Consider the following 22,478-nt stretch of genomic DNA (forward strand, 5'->3'; position numbering starts at 1 on the left):
CCAGTCAGTGGGATGAATACCTCGTCCGTGACCGAGGACGGCGCCGTGGCGGTCACGCCCGCGTCCTCCGCCGAGAGGTCGCCCGGTAACGGATGCGTCTCGTGTCTCGCTGTCCAACGGCTGCCGACCCGAAGGGACACGGAGGCCGGGTCTGAGGGCGGCGCCGTGACGCCGAGCAGCCGGGCGCCACTCGAGCCCGAAGCCGATCGAGCCCCATAAACGTGAACTTGTGGGGCCACTTACGGCTTCAGGGCTCAGGTTTCAAAACGGCATCGGCCACGCCAGAGAAAGCGTGCAGGAGACCAGGAAAATGTGGGCTCTCCGCCTCAGCGGCCCACAGGCCACCCGGCCTGGCCGGAGGTCACCTACCCAGGCCAAAGGTCCCCTGGTCTGGTCAGAGGTCACTCACCTTGGCTAGAAGTCACCCGCCCTGGCCGAAGGTCACCTGCCCTGGCCAGAGGTCACCTATCCAGGCCAAAGGTCACCCACCCTGGCCAGAAGTCACCTGCCCCGGCCANTCATCCATCCATCCATCCATCCACCCACCCACCCATCCATCTGTCCATCCATTTGTCCATCAGAGCACCCACGGTGTGCCAGCCTGCAGTCTAGGTTCGGGACATACAGCAGTGACTGAAACAGACAGCCCACACCTGGCTTCACGAAGTTGACGTCCCGGCGAGGAAAGACGGAAGAGAGTGAAAGCGTAGTGAAGTGTCTTACACAGTGTATCGGAAGGTGATGATAAGTCACGTCCGTTTTGACAGGTTGTATTTTTCTGAGCGTTCCTCGTTCTAATCCAAATTTTCAGATGAGTCGTCACCAACTTGTCGATAACATCCTCTCGTGATCTTGCTAATGTCTGTAGGATCTTAAGTGATGTCTTTTCTCATTTCTGATATTAGTCGTTTATGCCTTCGGCTTGCTTTCTTCATCTGTCTTCCCGTGATGTCTCAATTTTCTGAGTTAGCAACAGACCTCTTTTGTGTTTAGTCAATCTTTTTATTGTATGTTGACATTTCATTTCATTACTCTCTGTTCTTTGTTATTTCTTCCTTCTCTTCTCTGGAGATTTAATTTGCGGCTCTTTTCCTAACTTCTTGAGAAAGATACTTGGGTCATTAATTCGCATCTTTGCTTCTTCTCTAAACACGCTTTCGAGGCTAGAAATTCCCTCCAAACACAGTGTTTACCTGTATCTCACTAGTTTTGCTGCGATCGTCCAGTTTAATACCGACTATAATTCCTTCTTCGATCCGTGGCTCATTTAGAAGTGTGGCGCTTCATTTCCAAATGCAGGTGGCCTTCCCAGCTCTCTCTCCGTTGAGTCATGCCGGCTCAATTATCATGTCGTCAGAGACCTACTTCCTCTGTTTCAATCCGCTGACGTTTGTCGAAGCTGGCGTTATGGCCCCCCGCGTTCACAAACCACGTGCTACTCACTCTTTTATTGGAGCATCGCTGTAGGCCCGTCCCCAGACACAGCAGCGTACTCCCGTTTATTAAAGAGCTGTTACGTCTTTTTGTCTCTTCATCTCTGTGCCTCTCTGTCCTTTGAGTTCATTCACTGAAGAGCCTCGGGCACTTCATTTCCCTGTGGCTCCCTGGTGACCGAGGTAGGTGGGGGGGCTTGGGTGGGACTGAGCCCCTAACCTGTGGGGTCTGCACTGACCCCAGGGGTGAGCGTCAGAATGGAACCGCAGGACACCGAGCGGGTGTCCGGAGAGGTGGGAAGCTGGTGGGCGTGTGGAAACTGTCCCCCTCCACGTTTGATGACCAGAGTCAACTCGAGAGCGGTAAGAAACAGAGTCTCCCTTCCCCATGTAGAGGATTACCGGTGGGCATCCATGCGCGTTAGTGCACACACACATGTCTGTGTTTCACACACACACACACACGTCCGTGTTTCCCCCCTCCACACACACACACGCACGTCCGTGGACCGTTTTGAACAGCCAAGAAAGGGCGTGAGAAAAAAATAAGTAACCTCACGATGGCGTGGTTGTGACGAAGACACACAGCCAACCAGAACGGTTTTAGCAACGTAATGAAGTACCACTGGAGTATAGCCAGAAGTGTAAGATGAACGCCCACGGGTCCACGCTGAGGGAAAGAAATGGCTGGATAAATAAACGCCCAGGAGGACACAGATTGCCCATGCAGAGGTAGCCCGCCCTCAAGGAGGAGAAATAAAACTCCATCCCCCTTCTTAAGTGTGTGTGACACAGGGGACACCTCCAAAAGGGAAAGAGCGAAGGGCCAGTTCACAGAGGAGACACGCGACAAGCAGCCCCAGAGCCAGGCGGTCCAGGCCAGCCTCCGCAGGGACCGGTCGCGGTGGCACTGTGAGGCCCTGGTGTCCTGTGGCGGGAACGGCCCTTTCCTTCCGGTTTTCCTCCCCAAAGCCACAACCCCGGTGACGAGAAAAACGTCAGGCGGACCCCGGGACGGGGCATCTACAGAATCCCCGCCAGGGCCCCTCGCATCCGTCAAGGCCGTCGCGAAGCAGACACGACGGCGACATCGTCACAGGTGCATCTGATGGCACGTGGCGCCCCGAACGGAGCCCCCGAAAGGAAGAAGGGTATTCGCCAAGAACGGAGGAAATCTGAATAAACTACGGGCTGTCACTAATAATAACGCGTCGATATCGGCTCGTTAATCATAAAAGCGTACAGTACTCACGCCCCGTGTCACTAACGGGAACCTGGGAATTCTTCACACCATCTTAGCGATTTTTCTGTAACTCTAGGTCTGTTCTCAAAGGCGAAGTTTATTTTAAAAACCTGAACGGCAATCGGGAAGCGCGAACAGCTCAGCCAGTCACCCGGCCTCGCTGCGCGCTGCATCTGTAAACAAACGTACTGTCACTGCGGGATCCGGCTGGGCCCGGGGGCTGTGTCCTCACGGGGGACACGGGCCTGTGAGCCGCCTGCGCCGGAGTGGCCCCTGAGTTGAAGTCGCTCGCGTGTGGCTGAGGGCTCGACCGTGGGCGGGGGACCAGGGGTCTAACGCTCACTGCTTCGAGGGACGAAGCGCCTGTCGAGGGGCAGGGTTCCCAGAGGGCCGGAGGCTTTCCATAGGTGGCAGGACGCACGCTGACCGCTGACCGCTGGCCGACGCCTGCACCCGACAGTGGGAACGCGGGGCGGGAGACCGAGAGGCACATGAACACGCACGAGAGGGACCCCGAGGGCTGGTCGCGGAGGCCCCCCTCCAGTACAGGGGCCCGAGAGGGAGCTGCCCGGGTCCCTCTGGGCAGTGGCCGGCGCTCAGGTCAACCCGGGAGGTTCTGTCCCGTTTCTTTCAAACATTCCAAGTGCGGTTTAACGGGGGGCACCTCCCTCTGTGCAGCTGCCGTAACCAGAGGGCTCCCACGACACCCCGACATGCCTCGCGGCCTGCGCTCACCTGACGCACCTGCACCCACCGGCAAAGGCGCGTTCGCTGACATGCCAAGGACGCCGCTGAGCACAGCCCTGAGCTCGGCGACCCCCGCGCTCACTGTCCGGGCTCGAGGGGCGAAGGGGCTCGGCAGACCAAGGACCCCGTCTTCCCGGCCACCGCGGCCTCCGTTTACCTGTGCAGGTACGGCCCACACACCGGCACGGGGGGCGTCCACGTGCAGATGCTGCGACGCGGCTCTCTATTCTTCCGTAGCGATTCGGTGGACGTAGAAACCTTAGTTGCATTTTTGGAAAAATCTGCTATAAAAATAGATACGTCTCATTCCTCTCTGATCACTAAATCACAACTAACGGACGTTGGTGATTCAGACGGGCACCGAGATAAAGGTGCTGTTCATTAGGGAAAAGCCTCTGATTGAGGAAGGACGCGACTTCTTGAAGTTTCCATCCCGCCAGCTCATGTAAGAGCCGCTGGATTTCTCATCCCGCGGTCAAAGAAATGAGCGAAAGGAAACGGGAAATTCCAAAAGGAAGAGAGGGAAAAAAATCAGAACAAAACGGGAAACTCTGACTCCGGAGTAACGACACAGCCCCAATGTCACAGGTAAATCCCGGGTGTCGAATGCAAAATCTCGGGTTCCCTCTGGATCGCTGACACCCGATTACTGATCCTGATCATTTACAGGTGGCCTCAGTCGGCATCGCATGTTTTTAGCAGGAAAAGAGCGGGTTCTCGCTGGACGAAGGGCTCGGCGTGGGGTCCCGGAAGGCAGGGCCGTGGCCGGTGTCGCACGCGGCGGGATTGTGACGGGCCCCGGCGCAGTGGCGGAGTGGACACCCTTCCTGGGAAAATCTCCTTCAGCCTGACAGTCAGGGCTTTGCCCGGGGCCACAGTGTAACCGACGTTCCCTCGGAGACGCTTGGTGACAAGCCAGTCAGTGGGATGAATACCTCGTCCGTGACCGAGGACGGCGCCGTGGCGGTCACGCCCGCGTCCTCCGCCGAGAGGTCGCCCGGTAACGGATGCGTCTCGTGTCTCGCTGTCCAACGGCTGCCGACCCGAAGGGACACGGAGGCCGGGTCTGAGGGCGGCGCCGTGACGCCGAGCAGCCGGGCGCCACTCGAGCCCGAAGCCGATCGAGCCCCATAAACGTGAACTTGTGGGGCCACTTACGGCTTCAGGGCTCAGGTTTCAAAACGGCATCGGCCACGCCAGAGAAAGCGTGCAGGAGACCAGGAAAATGTGGGCTCTCCGCCTCAGCGGCCCACAGGCCACCCGGCCTGGCCGGAGGTCGCCTACCCAGGCCAAAGGTCACCCGCCCTGGCCGGAGGTCGCCTATCCAGGCCAAAGGTCCCCTGGTCTGGTCAGAGGTCACTCACCTTGGCTAGAAGTCACCCGCCCTGGCCGAAGGTCACCTGCCCTGGCCAGAGGTCACCTATCCAGGCCAAAGGTCACCCGCCCTGGCCAGAAGTCACCTGCCCTGCCCAGAGGTCACCCACCCTGGCTGAAGGTCACCTGCCCTGGCCCAAGGTCACTGACCCAGTCATCGCTTCCATCATGACAGCCCCGCATGACCTGATTGCTGTCCCCGTGTCCCCGAGCCAGCTGTCTGCCCAGGCTCAAGGCAAAACACCCTCCACGTAGCTCATGAAAACACTTGCGCACACTGTGACTTCACGGAGAGATCTGGACGGGTGGCACCTGCTTTGTAGATAATCCGCACCAAATTCTATCCCAGAAAACAGTGACCCCGACATCGCCACGTTCCAAAACTGAGAGGCAAACCGTGGCCGCTCCTGGCGACCGCCGCCGCCGGGCTCAGGGCGCGTCCCTCAGACACACGGGGGCGGCGGCCCTGAGCCGCGTCATGCCCAGGTCACCGCGGTCTCCAGAGGGACATCGGCAGCTCCCCTGGGCCCCACGGCTGGATCTGGCACAGCGTCACTCGAAGCCGGGTCTGTGTGACATCACGGCCTGGACGGTGCCAGCCACGGCGCCCTCCCGCAAGGCCCGGGGCTGCCGCTGGCACTGCCCCCCCACCGCCCACCCGGTGTCCAGCGGCCCCATGGCCAAGGCCAGGCCTGAGGCCGTGCGTCTGACGTGCAGAGTCCAGTTATCCCGTGTCACGGGGAAACATTTTCTAAGTTATGCGGGGCACAGAAAATTATTTTGTGATTACACATTTCCTGCAGCCGTCGAAGAAGGGGGTGTCACGCAGGTGTTTACGGCCGACTGGCTCGGTCTCAACTCGCTCAGTGGAAGCAGCAGCCGAGGGCGGGCGCCGGGCAGGAGGATGCTCCCCGCTTAACACACGGAGGGGACAGAAATGGCTCCCACGTCTCAGCCGGGGAGGGCGGTGGGCGGGGGAGGGGGCCGGACACCCGGTCCCAGCCCTGGTGCTTGGTCACGCTTGTAAGTCACATCGCTGTGTGTGTGTGGGGGGAGGGGCACACAATGCAGAGACACAGGTGGCAGGCCACGGAGAGGTCCCCGAGGTCGGTGGCAGGGTGGGCCTCTGACCCGGCGGCCACAGCTGCCCTCGCAGTCGGCGTGAGGGGACGGCCACCTGCTGCGCTGGCCGCTCACTGCTCCGCCCTCCAGGGTCTGTTTCCCTTCTCCGTCCAGCGAGGGCGTAACCGCCACGCCGTGTGCGAGGTCCCCCTGGGGACGCACGCCTACACCCGCAGGACCGGGGACAGTCTCGTGCCGTGGCCGTGGCGCCACCCAGAAGCGCGGGCTCCGCCCCGTGGCGTTCGGTGGCGCTCACGGTCACAGCGGGAAACTGTCAATCAGATGCGACCGTGCAGACCAGAAGAAGACAGTAAAATCGCCATATTTCTGCAACCTTCCCCAAAATGACGGTAAAAATCACTGAGGGTCATTTTCCTTAACCGTCCGCTGAGGCTGATGACACCCACCCCCTGAGCGATCCAGTGCGTGTACCAGGTGTCGTGCCCCCCACGGGCAGCCTGGGGGTTGGGGAGGCGTCTCCGTGGGCTCCGTGGGAGGAACCGGGGTCTGCCGATTGGGCCGGGTCCAGGTCGGTTAGTGGGGACCACGCAGGGAGCCTCGTGACAGAGCCGCACAGAGGACATGGTGGGCTGGCCAGTGTCTGGTGCTAACAGGTCTGGTGTCTTCCTCCACAGACAACGTAGGACAGGGGCCCCGAGCAGGCTGGCAGGGCCCAGATGCACGCAGGGTGGCAGGGCCCAGATGCACGCAGGGTGGCAGGGCCCAGATGCACGCAGGGTGGCAGGGCCCAGATGCACGCAGGGTGGCAGGGCCCAGATGCACGCCTGCGGGGCGGGGGGTTGGGGCCGGGCAGCGGTGGCCCCAGCGCCACCAACGGTGTGTGACCTCTGAGAAGAAAGGTACACTTTTCCGATCAAACGTGTCTGCGGCCTCACTGGGGAAGCGGAACGAGGTCCCTTCGCCCCGAACTGCTCCAAGCACACGGAGAGGGGGGGCGGAGGAGGCAGCGCCGCCCCCCGGAGCTGTCGCGTCTGACAGCTCCAAAGCCGTGACGACGTCTGGAACAGAGAACCAGTTACTATCCTGGGAAGCTGCTCCATCTCCCACTCAACGTCTGTTCCCTGGAACGTTGCTAATTTGTTAAAAAAATAAAAATAGACGGCAGCCGCGGATGTCCACGTGGCTGAGGACATCACGCCCGTGAGAGATCGGTTTGTGGCAAAGTCCCAAAATCCTGCAAAAACCATCGCTCCCGTTTCAAGCTTCCGCAGCTCGTGTCCAATCATTCACTCAACGTGAGGCCCCTTGTTCATCCATCAAACGCACACAGACCCGGCAGCAGAGGTGCAGACTGCTCGCTGCTGCTTCTCTCCAGGTGCCTCCGATAGGACAGACAAAGGGACAGATGTCGCGTGTGTGTGTGTGTGTGTGTGGGGGTCGTGGGTGCCCATTTCTCCATAAATTCAGCCCCTTAAAGTCGCCTATTCGTACTGAGTCGTGGGTGCCCATTTCTCCATAAATTCAGCCCCTTAAAGTCGCCTATCTGCACTGACTAAAACCCTCCTTATTGTAGAGAACAGTTTTGGGAAAGACGTGGAAAGTCATGATCAAGCTTCACGCAGCCGCTTCTGCTGACGTCCGAGTTCCTCATGTCACGTTCCCGTCACCTTCGACGAAGGCTCATGGCTCTGTGTGGACCCAGACTTAAGGCGTCACGATTGAGTAAATATTTTCCTTGAAAGACGCTGTAACCTTCAGAAAATCCTTGACCACATACTAAAGTGACAGAGCCTAACTCCAACAGGGATGAGTCACACTTTAGGTGACAATTCTGATCAAATCTAGCCTTTCCCAGCTTATCTGGCCGTAAGCTGGAGTTGCAAGCCATGTGCCAAGCGTGAACATGATCGCTTCTGATCTGCATCCAATCTATCTGGAACAAGTTATTTAAGGCGCCCAGAAAAGTTCGATTCAGCTCAGCTGGCCCCGCACACACGCCATCTGAAGGGCTCAGTGTAAACAGGCTGAAACCGGTCCTCCTTGTCCCCAGACTTCCAAGAGAAGGAATCATTGTCACCTTACACATGGCTTCTTAATTTTTAAATTTAGATCATTTTTCTCTTTTTTTTCCTACACGAAGGCGTTATTTTATATCCCACGCGTACGCAGAAACGCAAAGTGACTTGGGACTTCGTTTTAAAATGGATCAAAAATTTTTTAAACTCCTGCTGCAGTAAAATAATTTTTACTGGAAGAAAATTGCCACGATGGACAGACGCGAGGGCGTGGGGTGAGCGTCCACGCGAGGCTGGTCCAGGGGCTCGCGGGGAGCCAGCGCCGGCTGCCGCCGCCGCCACGAGGCTCGGCGTGGGCCGCACGACGCTCCGCTGCGTCGCCGACAGGGCCGACCTTTCTGTGCCATGTCACCGACCTTTGGCGGGAGGCGGGGAGAGCCGGCTTCGACACCTTTACAGAGGCCACCGCCCTAGACAGGTGGGGAATACGGTCCCACCACTGAGTGGACCAAGAGGCGGACAGGCTCAGCGGGCGGGTGGCGGTCCAACCTCGCACCGGGGCGGCAGAAGATCAGCTTCAAGGGTCTGGATTCTGAGGTCACCCACGTAGCCCCAAGATACTTCGGCGTGTTCTCGATGTGCCAGGCACGGGGCTCGGGGACGTGGCGATGAAGGAAACCAGTAAGTGAGCCGCAGGGACCCTGAGCGCAGGGGACTGAACGTCGAGAGAACCCTCGTGGGCCGGGGAGAATTCACGCAGATGCTCCCGGCCAGCCTGTGTCACCTGAGCAACATCGCACAGCGCCATTCGCGCCAGGTGAGTACTCGAGTAAAGACGAGGAGAAGCGGGGTCAGGGGCGCGGGGGGCGGGGGGAACGGCCAACGTCAAATGTGGGAGACGCCTTCGTCCTGGCGGTTGAATTGTGTCCCCCGAAAGGTACGTCCCAGCCCTCGCCCTGGGCACCTACAGATGCCACCGTGGATGGAAACAGGGTCCTCGCAGACGTGCCTACGCCGAGGCTCTCGAGACGAGATTGTGGGGGACCGCCTGGGCCCTAACCCCACTGACAGGTGACTGATGAGGGAAGGGAGACGATGTGTCACACCCGGACACACAGGGGTCCTGGGGGACAGGCTGCACGAAGACGAAGGCAGAGAGGCGGCCGAGATCACCGAGGCCGCCCGCAAGTGCCAGCAGCAGGGGAGAGCCGGGAAGGCCCCCCAGAGCCCCCGGGGGACCCTCCCGGCCCAGGACTTCAGGCCCCCGACGGCGGACGCCAAACTCCGCCAAGGTGGAGGCGGTTTCTCTTGGCGAGAGACGGACGTGGCTTCTGTGCGGACAAAGCCGCCCCTGCTTTCCATGTTCCCTCTGCTGCCTGCCGCGGCAGCCAGGGGCCCGGCACCCTGGGCTGGCGCCCCCCACAGCGCGGCACGCAGTGGGGGAGCCCGCGAACCCCCGGGCCGCACCGGCTGCCTGGGGGGAGGACACGCGGGGCGTGGTGGTGACAGCAGACGCCGGGCGGGGCGCGGGTAGCAACCTCGCTGCTGACGGTGCACCCCACGCTTCGGGGACAGGAGCCCCTCGGAGCGGACTGTTTTTTTTTTAAACTTGCCTTTAGTTTTCAAAAAAATTTTCAAATTCATTCATTCATTCATTCATTATTTTAATTGAAGAAATGATTTAAATTTTTTTCGCCCTGCTCATCTTCTCACCCTCCTCCCCCACCCCTACTCTCTCTTGGTCACCCCTAGTCCATTGTCCGTGTCCCTGAGGGTCTGTTTGTCTGTCCTGTTCCTCTGTTGCTTTTAGGTTTACATCCCATATATAAGTGATGTCATGTGGCTTTCAACTTTTTTTTGTCTGGCTTATTTCACTCGGCAGGATCATCTCGAGGTCCATCCATGTTGTCGCAAATGGCAGTATGTCATCTCTTCTTATGGCTGAGTCATGTTCCATTGTATATCTGTGCCACAGCTTCTTCATTCAATCATCTATCGTAGGGCACTTTGGTTGCTTCCATGTCCTGGCCACCGTGAATAGTGCTGCTATGAACATCAGTGTGCAAATATCTTTTCAGATATGAGTTTTCCAAGTCTTTGGGGTAAATACTCAATAGAGGGATTGCCAGATCATATGGGAGATCAATTCCTAGTCTTTTGAGGACGCTTCATACTCTTTTCCACAGTGGCTGTACCAATTTGCAGTCCCACCGGCAGTGTATGAGGGTTCCTATTTCTCCACAAGCTCCCCAAACTTTGTTATCATTGTCCTGTTGATGACAGCCATTCTAACAGGTGTGAGATGGTGTCTCATTGTGGTTTTGATTTGCATTTCCCTGATAGCTAGCGATGTGCAGCATCATTTCATGTATTTGTTGGCCATTTGTATGTCCTCCAGGGAGAAGTGTCTGTTAGGGCCTCTGCCCATTTTTTGATTGGATCGTTTGTTTTTTTTGTTGTTATTGAGTCATATCAGTTCTTTGTATATTTTGGATATTAGGCCCTTATTGGAGGCGTTGCTTGCAAATATATTTTCCCATAAGTCTCTTCACCTCGTTGACGGTTTCTTTTGCTGAGCAGAGGCTTTTTAGTTCGATGTGGTCCCGTTCATTTATTTTTGTTTTTACTTCCCCTGCCTTCGAGGTCAAATTCATAAAATCCTCTTTCAGTCCAAGGGCCTTGGGTTTAGTTCCCATGTTTTCTTCGATGCATTTTATTGTTTCTGGTCCCTCGAAGTGGATTTTTATGACACTTCTTAGATGACGTGCTGAGTGGTCCCCCTGCCACCTCCAGCCTGGGACTGTCACTTTGAGGAGACTCACGGTTATGATCTCATTCTACACTCTTCGAGGTTCCTGCCGGAGCCGCCCCAAGCCTGCGCCACCAGGGGCCCGGCTATTTCAAGGTGACGTTTTGGAGGCTACCGTCTGGAAGTCTCCCCCTCAGTCCGAGCGAAGAGAACCTTTTATCGCGACTGCCCAAAAATTTCGTGCGAAAAACTGGCAGCCTCTCAGGCTCAAGCCGCCCTGCGTCTCTCAATAACTGCAAAGTCAGAGGATGTCACGCGACACACGTCAGTGCTGCGGCTGTTTCTAGGAGATTCCAGGTGGATCCAGAGATTGTCGTGCCAGCGATGAGAACAGGTAGCTGAGACGTACAAAGTCCCCCGTGAATGTGCAAACTCGCCTCCGCAGAAACCCACTTCGTTTGTAATTTGTGACTCCTGACGACGCTCGTCTGTCCGTCTGCTCCCTCCTGTCAGACTGTAAGCTGTTTGGTGTTGAGACTTGACTCGTATTTGAGTGCGAGCAGTAAGTAACATGGGCTTTCCAAGGGCTGGGACAGCGACACACCTGCCCCCAGGGGGCTGCCCACCATGGGTTAAGGTTAGGTTACGGGCCAGGAACAGAAATGCGGGAATCAGCGTTGCGGGCGAGAGTAACAGCAAAGCAGGTCTGGACCCGACACAGAGAGAGAGGTGGCATTAGCAGGTGCCAGGGGCTGGGGGCCCGGCGGAAGGGCGGGCTGGGGTGACACTGAGCTCTGCTCGTCGCCTGGAACAGGTCCGGGCAGAGCAGCCAGAGCACGGCGCAGTTCCTGGATGTCCAGGTCTTGAAACCACCCCAAGCCCTCGTCATCACAGGGCTTCTGTGCCTCAGCCCTTCGCTGTCACCTCTGCCCTCCCGGCGCCTCTGAGCGCTCGTCACGTGGGGCCTGACTGACTTGTTGGCGTCTTGTTTTCTGTCTGACTCCCCACCGGGCAAACCATTAGCCCGAGAGGGCAGCAGCTCACCCCGCCAGCTCGATCTCCATCCTGACACCCGAGCTGTGCTCGGCCCTTCCAGGAAAAGCCCTGGGCAGGTGAACGTGATCCAAGTGACAGGCAAGGCTCCGCCCACTGCTGCCTCCCTGATGCCCGACCCCCTTCCTCAATGACACCGATGCGACTGGCGAGGAAAATGACACAATTAAGTAGAAATCTAAAGACAAACTGGAAAAAATGCCTCCTGTCCGTTAAACGGCGTAAGTTAGAAATCAATAGTGAATTTTTTCTTTGCCTATAACTGTGAACTCACCTCCGAGCAAATATTTTAACGTTAGCTATGAAGATCATTCGACATCTCAGACGTGATCGAGGAGCTTCGGGTCGAATGGCATCCGCTGTGGCCACAACGAACCAAACCTCGAGGTGGGGGGCAGGGCCCGGGAGATGGGGCGACGTGCAGCCACGACGTCGTCCCGTTGGTCGCGTGCGTCACCGATGCCACGCCTGGAGTCGGGTGGTCGGCTGCGGCTGCTTACAGCCGTGTCCGCTTTCCTGGACCTTTCCTGGACCTTCCAGAAAGCTCCTCAGGTTCTGTCACTTGGTCAGCACTAAGCCCTCTGCCCTGCGACACCTGCTACCGCCAGAAGATGCCAGAAGATGCCAGAAGATGCCAGAAGATGCCAGAAGATGCTCTCCTTCCCACGCCGTGCCCCAAACGCCAACCCTAACGCGCACCTCCGTATCGAACCAGTCAAAGCAGGAGACTCGGTTTTACGTCCGACTGGGAAACCCAGGTTGATGCTGCGGTTAGAACAGGTGCAGCCGTTTATCCGGCCAAGTGCCTGGGCCACACTGCATACGGAGCGGCGTCGATCACGAATACGCGAGTTCGGGCTTTTGACGTTTCGTGCGTGGAACTCGCTCACACGGGCACTGGCAAACCGAGTGCGAACCAGCCACGCAGATGGCCGCACGAGTTGGGAACGACCCCGAGCCGTCGGGGACAGGAAGAGGACCGTCAGCTTCCTCCACGACGACAGACGCACGGTGAACACACGGTTACTCCACGGCGCACCAGCCCAGAATAACCGCACGGGGACCGTCTCCCGCGCTCCGCAGACGCCGGGGGCCCTGTCACCCCTGACAGGAGGCAAAGGTCCCTGAAGTAAGACACACAAATGCTCCTGACTGGGCTACGCACACGTCATTATTTTATGCGACTTTTCAAACGAGAAGGCCACACTGATCTACTCACTGTACGAAAGCAGGTGTGAAGACAGGTAGGTGGTCTCCAGCTGACGGATCAAGGACCTGAGGTCTCAGTCCAGTCTCTCTCGGCCTGGAGGCCACCAACAGCGCACATGAGCACGGCGTGCAGCTGCCCGGGGGGCCCCTCCGCCACCGGGCCAGCGCCAGCTCGAGCGATGGCTGGGCTAAGATGCTCAACCGACATGGCAGGAGTCACGCTCCCCGGTGACACGGATGGAGCCACCAGAAAAGGTGAAATCGAGTCTTGGAAGTTCCGCCCCTGAGGCCGGTGGCAGGGGCGGGGGAGGGGGCGGAGGAGAGCGACCTCGGGGACAGGCTCTGCCTAGTTTCCCGCCGACTTCTGCGCCTGTCAACCTGTCGCCTCTGTTAACCTGTCGCCAGCCCTTTCTGGAACGCGCGTCCGGCACCTTCGCCCAGCCTGGCTCATCTGTGGCCTTCGCGGCATTTTTCTGAAGCACAGAATCCTTTTCGTCTTCATATTTTTATCTCGATGGTGCATCCTTTCTTTACGCTTTTTGTCTGGTTTTAGTTTTCAAATTTAAGCCTTTAAAGCCATGTGGAATTTACCTGCGCATTCTGTGTCCTCACCTTGTCCCTTAGCCACGGGGGTGGGTGGCCAGCTGTACTCACGGATTTTACTGAATAGTTGTCCGTCCCTGTCCCGCCAATGTAAGTGACATCGTTTCTGGGACAAGCCCAACGTTGGCGTTCCTCGGTCTGTTTCCAGGCTCTGTATCCTGCACCCCAATATACCCGGCTATCCCTGGACCAACACCACGCCATCGGGATGATCAGGGCGCTGTGACAAATCTCAGCGTCTGGGAGACTGAGGCTCACCTGCGCTCACCTGCACTCACCTGTGCTCACCTGCGCTCACCTGCCAGGTCTACCTGGAAGCTGGGGTGGCCATCCCTGGACCTTTACTTTCCTGTAGGAGACCGAGGAGCAGCTTATCAAGTTTCACACACATGCAAAGTCGCCTTGAGATCCTGGGTTTCGGGGTGAACTTAGAAGGACTGCCCTCTCTGACACCAAGCTTCCCTGCCTGGACTCTGCTCCCCCGGCATTAATCAGGACTTTCGTGTCCCTCGGTACGGGTCTTCCGTGTTTATATTAAATGTAATCATAGCTTTGAATTACTTTTTTGAATATAACCACATTAAAAACTTTTTTGTGCTACTATATATAAAGGCTATTTGTCTCTATAATTTGATATTTTACCTTCTCATTGGTCCTAACAGCTTATAGATTTTCCTGGATTTTCTACGAAGATAATCGGTCTGTGAATAAAGGTAATTATTTTTTTCCCCCTTTTTAATTCTTTTACTTGTGATTCACTCTTTTTTTGGCTAATCGCGTTGGCTACAGTCGCCAAGACAAAACCGAGCCTTGACGACAGCGGCCATTCTTGAATCGTTCCCAGTTTAATATCAAACATTTAGAACATTCGATCTAGCATATGCTATAGTTGTTTTTTTTTTTGATACACTTTATCAGGTTAAAGGAGTTCCTTTCGATCTTAGTTTTCTACGATTAGTTTTTTATTATGAATTCAGTCAAATGCTTTTGCAACATTTACTGAGAAAATTATATGGCTCATCGTCTTTAACTTTTTAATATGGTGGATTGACAGATTTTAAGTTAATCCAATCTTTCTTGCCTAAAATAAACTATATTTGAGTCGTAATGCGGTTTCATATAAATTCCTAGAATGGATTCGCTGTGATTTTTTTTGACATCTATACTCGTTAGTGAAATTTTCTTATAATGATCTTTTCCTCTCTCCGTGCTTCTGTGTTAAACCAGATTAATAAAATAAGTTGAGTAGTTTTCTCCTCTTCCTTCAATTAGCTTCTTAGTTTTGCTGTCTCAGCTTGATGTCTGCCAGGGAACGGAGAATTTGGACTCTGCGTTCTTCAATGGTGATTTCTCTGGGATGATCAGGGCGCTATTTCTTCTTACATTAATTTTGACTCTTTATATAATTTATGAATGATAAACACAATTAAATTTCCAAATATATCTGTATAAAGTTACTAATTATCATATAATGTCTAAAATCCCTTCTTTATGTTGGTCTATTCCTTTTTTTTTTCATGTTTCTATTCTCTGTTTTATCTTAATCTATAACAGAGATGTATGTACTTATAACTCTTTCCAGAGAATTTTTGGGTGTTTTGACTTGCTATCATTTTTGAAATTTTGATTTCATTATTTTTCTTTTAATCTTACTTAAATTATTCTTTCTGTGGATTAATGCATTTATTTAATTAACAATTACAAACGGAAATTTGAATTGAACTCGTGTTCGTTATGTTGGAAATCTAAGCTCTGAAAAATTAAAAAAGAAAAAAGAACCTAGAAGCCCCCCGACCTGCCCCGAAAAGTCTGCAATGCTCACTCCCATTCGGTAAGAGATAAGGGAGCTCATCGGTATTTAATTTATTCTACCGAAGTGGGAACTGTTCGGATAATCCACACACCGATGCAGACACCGAGGATGTGTAAGATAGAAGTTTATACTCCAAGAAGCAAACAGAAATGCAGAATTATAAGTAATAATAACAATATGATTAACAATACCAACAACAGAGAGCATATAATATAAGTGGGTATTTTTCTTTTTGGTAGATACGCTTTATCAAGCTAAAGGAGTTCTTTCTATCCTAGTTCTAAGCCTTGTACTTAATTAATTTCTTCATTCCTTATTATGTGTCAGGTACTAAGAATTTCACACGGAATTCAATCCTCCAATGACCCCCTTATGGAAAGACAGAAGGTCCTGTTGTCATTATTGCCGTTTTAAAGGTGAAAATTCACAGGGATGGAGAGGGTGACAGCTGGCAAGTGTAGGCACACGACGCAAATCCCTCTTGACAGCCGTGAGCACGTCGCTTACAGTCTGAGTGTTTTTGATGGAAGTGTGGCCGTGCTATTAACAGTTGCCAAAGCGGATCGGATACGGCGACCAGTCACGTGACTTCTCCCTGCTTATCGTAGTATGTTTTCAAGTCTGCTGCTGTCTTCGCTGGCTGCCTTTCTCACGTGGTCTCTGTCTGTCATCAGACCCAAGCCTGTCATCCGCTCATTCATCACCTGACAGATTTACTAACTCACTCATCACTTTGCCATTGATGAGCCTGTCTGTCTGCGTCCGTCCTCCACACGCCAGCTGCCTGTCACCGTGCGCCAGCCCAACCGGCCCTTCCGTTGGTAGCCGCTAGTATTTTGTTGAGAGTTTTTACATCTGTGTTCATCACGGATATCGGCCTATAGTTTTCTTGTCTTGTCTTTATCTGGCTTTAGAATCGGAATAATGCTGGCCCTGTAAAATGAGTTTGGAGTGTTCCCTTGTCATTGATTTTTTTTTTTTAAGACTTTGAGAAAGTCTACGGCCACGCCGCCCTGAACAAGCCTGATCTCGGAAGCTAAGCAGGGTCGGGCCTGGTGAGTACTTGGATGGGAGACCACCTAGGAAGACCGGGTGCTGTAGGCGTAAAAAATAGGAAGAATAAGAGATTGTAAGCTGACGAGGTCTTTGCAATCTGTGAGGTCAACCAAGGGTTGCCGCGCCCAAAACAAAATTAAAAAAAATAAAATGATCAATTATCTTTAACATACTATAATGACTTTGGAAGAATATGGACAAATACATTTAGGAAAACTTCCAACTACAGATCAAAACCAAAATATAATAATAATAATAATAATAATAATAATAATAAAACGTTTGAGAAGGAATGGAGTTAATTCTCCTTTAAACGTTTGGTGAAATTAACCAGCGAAGCTGTCTGGTCCTGGTTTTTCTTTCCTGGGAGATTTCTGATTATGCCTCAATCTCTTGATTCATTGCGGTCACGGGCCACGTAGCGACAGGGCCACGTTCTGACGAACGCGTCCTCGGGCGATTCTGTCACCGTGCAAACGGCACAGAGAGGGTTTACAGAAACGTAGATGGTGTAGCCTCCCGCTTTTCTCTAGGAAAGCCTTTCTGTCGCTTTTATTTATGAAGGACAACTTTGCCAGGGAAGAGTTCTCGGTTGGAGGTATTTTCTTTCAGCCCTTTTAATATATCACCCCGTCTCTGGCTTGTGAGGTTTCTGCAGACGTGGGCTTTCCTTCGTACGTGAGGAATCGTTATTTTTCCGTTTTAAAATTCTCTTTGTCTTTGATTTTCGCCAATTTTAACATAATGTTAAGTCCTCATTGGGTTGAAACTTTTGGGGGACTTAGGAGTTTCACAAACTGAACTCGCCAGATTTGGGAAATCCTCAGCCATTATTTCTTTCGAGAAGCTTTCTGCCTATTTCCCGCTCTCTTCCATTTCTGGGATTCCAATAACACAGACTCTTTCTCCTTTGGTGTTTATAATTCGCGTAGGCTTTCTTTACTCTTTTTCGATCTTTTTTCTTCGTCCTCTTCTGACTAGAAAATTTCCCACGACCTATCTTTAGATTCACAGATTCTTTTTTTTACTTGATCTGCTGTTAATTCTTTCTACTGCATTCTTCATTTCATCAATTGTATTCTTTTGCCCCAGAATTTCCCTTTGTTTTTTTTTTTAAATGATTTTTCTCTGTTATACATCTCATTTTTTCATGTATTATTTTTCCGATTTTGTTGACTTGTCTTTCTATGTTTCCTTGTAGCTCGTTGAACTTTCTGAAAACAATGATTCCGAATCCTTTATCGGGCCATTCGCGGCTCTCCATTTCTTAGGAGTGAGTTACTGAAAAATGATTGTGTTCCTCGGGCGGTGTCATGTTCTCTGATTTTTCATGTTCCTTGAAGTCTTGCACTGCGGACTCTGCACGTGAGGAAGGTGTCACCCCTTCCTGTTTTCACTGACTGGCTTCGGGAGAGAAAATCTCCTGTCACCTGATAGGTATTTGGAGGCCGTCTCAGACCTTTACTAGGAAGACACCTGTCCCACACTTCTTGCTTCCTCTCTGGGGTAATTCTTAAGGCCGAGCGCCTTCTCTTGATCCTGCAAAGCATTCTGGGTGCTGACGGCCCCATCTTCCTTCCCCTCGGGTGGTGCCGAATGCTCAGTTTGCGTGTTTCTTCCCTGCCCCGGAGTCGGGCCGGCTCTCTGCACGTGCTCGCCAGCTGTCTGCAAAGTCTTGCACCCACCACCCTGGGAGGCACGTATAGGGAGTCAGCCGCAGGGTGAGGGTGTGTGGGGGTGAGGTGTGCGGGGTACTAGGGGTGCGCGTGGGCCAGCTGGGGGGATCCGCAGGTAAGGCCGCCCCAGCAGCTCGGGGACAGGCTTCCTGAGAAGTCAGCAATGCTGTCTGTGGGACCCACGCTGCTCTGACGCCCCAAGAGCCCCGGCGGCTGTCGCTCCAGCCTGTGCCCCCTCCCCAGGCTGCGCAGCGTAACTCGGTGCTCTGCCTGGGCCGGGAGGACGGGACGGGTGGTGAGGCGAAGCTGTCCCCACTGACGCGACGGAATCTATGCCAGCAAGAGGGCAGAAAACTCCTCTTCAGCCGTCTCGATGCCGTGACTCCGGGAAAGATGTCCTAATAAAAGGCATCCACGCACACGCGCGAAAATGGACCGCCGTGAAAGGGACCGATCCGTCGAAACCGCCATAAAGAACGTGCAACGATGTCAGAGCGTGGAAAGCGGTGTTTCCACGTGGCGAGCAAACAGCCTCCAGAAGGTAAAATCGAAGGACTTTTACCAGTAAGAAAACTACAAAACGATAAAAACGGGCGAAGCACAGAAACCCACGTGAGACAGAGGATGAAGCGCAGCGGCCCACGACGGCCGGGGCAGGTGCACAGCCGGCCGGTGTCGCCAGGAAGACGATAAACGTAAGCGAGACCGTGGGGCCCGGTTCCGCCCTCCGAACGGCGACCTTTGAGGTCACGCCCCGTGAAGTCCTGGGGGAAACGCAGACAGCGCCGGGCACCCGCAGTGACCGCACGGAAAGGCTGGACGCGCCTTCAGACACGAAGCTGGCATCGAAACCTTCTCGGCCGCTCCGTTCACGGGAGCAGCTGCCCGGCTGTCTGTTAGTCACGTGACAGAACACGGTACCCGCAGTACAAGTGGCCGATCGGCGCCACGCGCACCAACGTGGATGAGCCGCACACGTCAGGCCGCGTGAGAAACGCCAGCCGTAGAAGAATACAGAGTGGGATCCGCTTCCGCTAAGTTCAAAGCAGAGAAAAATCATACGTTATCGAGGGACAGGTACATATGAACTTGGGGCTCAGCGTGGGCGACCGACACGCCTCAGCGTGACAGCCGGGGTGACGGTTGTTCGCGTGAAGATGACGCGTCATCGCTTTACTACATTCCAAGCTGTAAGAGTCGTATGTTAAAGTTTAATAACATTTTAGCTTATGGATACGTATTCCATAGCTTAAAACTGAAAGGGTGAAACATATTTGAAACGTACTTGGAAGCAGAATTAAAACCCTAGGCATCCGCCTTTTAAAGACTTACGTAACGTTAAGCACCGCTGAATGTAGCATTTCTAGAGGGGGAGAAACAGAATAAAAAGAATAAAAATCAGAAGTATCCACGAGACACGTAGAAACAGAAAGATTAAAAGAGTAACCGACATAATTCAGAAATAAAGAAGCGATTTCATAATCAAGTTTCCGTAGTTTAAGACGATCGATGTGCGTAAGAGACACACCTGAAAGAAAGCATCATAGAGAAATGGCGGAAAGCATCACAGGCCAAGAGATCGAGCAGACGCGGACGGAAGGCAAACGAGGGTGGTGCTTTAACTGCAGACGGAGTGGATTGCAAGACAATAAAACACTTCATCAGGACAAGACCGCCTGACGTTAACGAAGCGATGGGATCCACAAATAACGAACACTGATATACTTAAGAACGTAAAACCCAAGGACGTGGTTCCATAGGGCAGAAGGTCCTGGGTTCGCGCCCCGGTGGAGCCACGGTCCACGGGCTACGGCCACCCCACCCTGAACGAGCCCGATCCCGTCTGATCTTGGAAGCTAAGCAGGGTCGGGCCCGGTGAGGACTTGGATGGGAGACCACCTAGGAAGACCGGGTGCTGTAGGCGAAAAAAAAAAAAAAAAAAAAGGAACAGAAAATCCAAACAGAGCAAGAAGCGATGGAAATGAGAGGCTGATGGAGACAGAGCTGCCGTGGACGACGTCACTACGGATCGCAGAGCAGAGAACGAGGAGGCGCGCGGCGGGCGTGGGGCTGGATCCCGCGGGTTTTTCTGCTGCGTCCCCACACCTGCCAGGCTCCCTGTCATCCACGGCGTCACTCACGCGGCGGGTCGAACCACAGGAGCCGCGCTTGGCCACACGTGAAAGAAAGGCGGATGGTTTCTGTCTTCCCCCCGAGTCCGTCAGTGTAACGGACCCTAAAAACTACCCTGCGTCCCTAGATCACGTCGTCTCGACAGCGCGGTCTTCGATCAATTTCAACTTTTCTGTCAATGGTCGAACCACACGACGTGAATACGGCGAAACGATCCGATCTGAAACCTGTGCCTTCTTTCATTCCTCATCAGAGTTTTTATATTTTAATAAATATCGAAACCTATGACAAGTGGCGTCCGTGCCCGTAACAATCAGGGTAAAATACGGATGTCCCAAGATTGCCATTACTTATGTGACAGCGTAGAAGTATTCAGGGATCAAAGACAAGGTCCGTGAGTAATATTCTTCATTAAAAGGGGCTGGGCATTTGAAAGAAAGTCTGATCACTAATAGCCTATATTTTTAAAGCTGGACGAGTAGAGACGGCTCCTCAGAACAGCATATTAAATTCACTTTCAATTAGCAGAGTTCAGCATTTTAATCTTATGATTTGTATGCTCAGTAATACTTTTAAAATGAACTGTGCCACAGACAGACAGATCACACACTCCTCAGCCGTAATAATTTGTCTAATGCTCTATCTTTATAATAGTAATTGCCTCCCTTCTGAAAAAAAAAAAATACGCCTTTGAGTCGAGACACGCTGCATTTATTACTTTTCTTCTATTAGAGCTACCTCAGCGTATTAGACATTTTTTCCTTAATGACTTTTTTCTATTAGGAGGACGTGAAGACTCCAAACGAAAGGGGGTCCGTGAGAGAGCAAGGCCTTCTGGGAGAGGCAGGGGCTTCTCGGGTGGGCGTCAGACGAGAACCGTCACGAAGAGACGACACTGGAGTCTCCGTGTCCTGTGCGTGACACGTGCTTTGACAGATTTCGATAAACAGAAGGCTGTGGAGTTGGCGAGACCCGTCCTCAACGATGGGCGACATTGTCGGGATAGCAAAGCATACGGCGAGTGTGTCGCTGGTCACGCTCCCCACTCTCAGTTAAGGGGTCGCCCTGTCCCTCCTCGGGGTGAGACGGCCAGCCGGGACGGCCCCTCACCCCATGGGCAGCAGGAGGCACGGGTCCTCTCGCTCTGACAGCTGGCCCCAGACCACGAGCATCAGGTGTCTGGGTCCCCGTCGGCACAAACGGAGTCCGTGTGGCCCTTGGGGTCACGGAGCCGGTTACCTGGCTCACGAGGACGTGGGGATGACGCGGCCCCCTGGGCGGGCTTGGCCACCCAGGGCAGCCGCCCATCGATGTCCTGGAGTCAGAAATGCTCCAGCACAGGCCGGGCTGCTCCGAAGGCCAGCGAGCGGCCGCGAGAAGCTGCGGGTGGCTTGGCCGCGGCCACCCGCTCTCCCGAAGCTTCTACGACTGGGTTTCCTCCCGGACCCTCGCAGCCTGTTCTTGCTTCTGGGTTTGTTTACGCTGTCGCACTGGCTGGAGGGTGAGGGGCCCGCTCCACGTCCCCCGATGCCCGGCCGCAGCCCACGCTCAGGGGCAGGTGCCGTCGGAACCAGCGTCTGTCCCCTCCGGCCCCGGTGGAGAAGGCGAGACGTGGCAAAAGGTGCCGGCCATCTGAGAGCAGCCGGGTCGAGGCGTCTCCGCCCGCCGGGGCATGGTGGCCTGTGACCTGCGGGGAGCGTCCCCGGCTGCAGCGCCTGGACCCCGCCGTGCGGGGCGCAGGGAGCGAGGGGCCCCCGAGTGACGATCCCTGTACGATGCGTTTCTCGACGCGTTACGTTCTAAGTCGCAACCACGTCTTCGCGTGACAATAGTGTCTCAGTGTTTGCTGCTCACAGCTCTCCAGCTCCGACCGCGTCCCCACCGAGATTCTACGACCCCCGAGGGCAGGACGCACCGGGGTCCCGCTCCCCACTGCCCGCCTGCTCAGTGCCCCACGACCTCTCTCAGTCGTCTGCGGGGTCAGCGTGGCCGCGGGCGCCGAGCCTCACCACGGGACAGTTCTGAGCCCTGCGGCTGACCGTGTCCTTCACACGCCCAGGACAGACAGAACAAGGAGCCGGCCACGGGGCACGTTGCACTGTCACCCAGGGTCACGCACATAAAAGCCGTCTGCCGAAGTGCGCCAGGACACGGGTAAGGAAGCCGGCGGCCGGCGACGGGCAGACCGCCCTCTGGGGACGTCCCTGAGCCTCGAGACGCCCACGGCTGGAGGCCCGAGTGGTTTATCCTCGTGGAGAAACTCACGGGGGGCTGGGGGCGCCCCCCACGCT

General features: G+C 54.4%; 1 protein-coding gene and 2 pseudogenes across 1 annotated transcript in view; 2 read left to right on the forward strand and 1 right to left on the reverse strand.

Annotated features, from left to right (window-relative positions):
- The window catches only part of ENTREP2 (endosomal transmembrane epsin interactor 2), a 79,914-nt gene that overhangs the window by 51,691 nt on the left and 5,745 nt on the right, over positions 1-22,478 (reverse strand). The gene's annotated exons all lie outside the window — the stretch shown is intronic.
- LOC120595374 (uncharacterized) lies at positions 16,318-16,426 on the forward strand (annotated as a pseudogene).
- On the forward strand, positions 19,860-19,978 carry LOC120595363 (uncharacterized; annotated as a pseudogene).

The sequence above is a fragment of the Pteropus medius genome, unplaced genomic scaffold, assembly GCF_902729225.1.
Source record: "Pteropus medius unplaced genomic scaffold, Ma_sr-lr_union100, whole genome shotgun sequence".
In the NCBI taxonomy this organism is placed as follows: domain Eukaryota; kingdom Metazoa; phylum Chordata; class Mammalia; order Chiroptera; family Pteropodidae; genus Pteropus; species Pteropus medius.